Source organism: Chinchilla lanigera, unplaced genomic scaffold (assembly GCF_000276665.1).
Source record: "Chinchilla lanigera isolate Chin_1 unplaced genomic scaffold, ChiLan1.0 scaffold00054, whole genome shotgun sequence".
Taxonomy (NCBI): Eukaryota; Metazoa; Chordata; class Mammalia; order Rodentia; family Chinchillidae; genus Chinchilla; species Chinchilla lanigera.
In genome coordinates, this window is record NW_004955455.1 from 9,210,366 (window position 1) to 9,211,818 (window position 1,453).

Here is a 1,453-nt window from a genome sequence, read left to right on the forward strand (position 1 = left end):
GCTCCGTGGCTTGTGGTGAGGTGGAAAGGGGGGCACGGGAAAAGGACACCAGTCACACCACCAAAGCCAGGTGTTCTAATACGAGGTTCCCGTCAGAGTGGGGGCTGGGATCGGGGCAGTGTTATTATCAGTAAAATTAGCATGACCTCCACTTACTGTCCTCAGCACCAGAACTTGACAGACATCTCAGGTGTAGACTGTGGATACCATTTACTAACTCAAAAGTAGAGGCTCAGAGGTGTGTGTGTGTGTGTGTGTGTGTGTGTGTGTGTGTGTGAGAGAGAGAGAGAGAGAGAGAGAGAGAGAGAGAGAGAGACCTCAGGGTGGGACAAAGCTCAGGGGTGCTGCTCTGAGCTGCCCCCTGGGTGTTCAGCTGGGGTCAGAGGAGACACCGAACACCTGCGGCCTCCAAGCCCTTTGCTGGTCACTGCTGTGGGTTCATCCAGTCCCCGCAGCAGCCCCAGGAGGCATGACTGATGACACTCCTTTTGCACATGATGACACGGAGGCTCAGAGGAATAAATCAGGTCACTTTCAACTGTTAAAACAGCAGTGGGGTCCAACCCTTAGGAGTCTAACTTTTCAGGGCACCCGGGAAGTGGCTTACATCCATGCATCCCTGGCCTCCAGCTATCTGTGGCAACAAACAAACAAAAAAAACCATGTCAGACCAAATTGCTGGACCCAGACGCTCCAGCTTATCCTCCCAGCTTACCACCCAGGGCAAGGAGGGCTCTCTATAGCTCCTGCGAAGCCCCTGGGGTGATGGTCGCTAGCTGTGACCCAAACCTACCCATACCCTTCAAACCATTGCTGGGGGTGGCTGGGAGCTGCAGTGCTCTTAGGGTTAAGCCTGAGTCGCAGGACCGTGAAGGAGCTGAGCCAAGGAGTGGGGTCACCGCCTGTGCGTGGAGTCAGGGCAGAAGGCCAAGGTCACAGGATCATGAGCTCTAGACACAGCCTTGGTCTCGGCCAGAGTTGTCCGCTTCTGCCCCCAAAGGCCTATCTGCTGGCTCTGAAGATGGAAGGGGCTTCAACGAGCTGCAAATGCAGAGGAAATGGATTTCCCCTTAGAACCTCTAGGTGTCGCACAGCCCTGCTGACGCTTTGCTTTCTGCTGGATTTTCCAGCTTGATTTGAGACGGATTTTGGACTTTTGACCTCCAGAACTGTATGATACACTGAAGTTGCTTTAAGCCACGGTTGCAGCAGCCGTAAGAAACCAACACATTTCCCCTTTACGGAGGAGGTGACGGGGGCAGAGGGGTGAACTGATGTGCTGCAGAGGGGCGGAGGTGGGACTCACACACTGCGCCTCATCTTTCCTCACTTCTGAGGCTCAGCTCAGTGTCTGCTTGCGGCTTGTGTCAGTCAGGGCTTACTAGAGAGAGAGTTAATGCAAGATGTACACTATAGAAGAATTTACAAGATTGGCTTGCAGTGGCCACCCAGA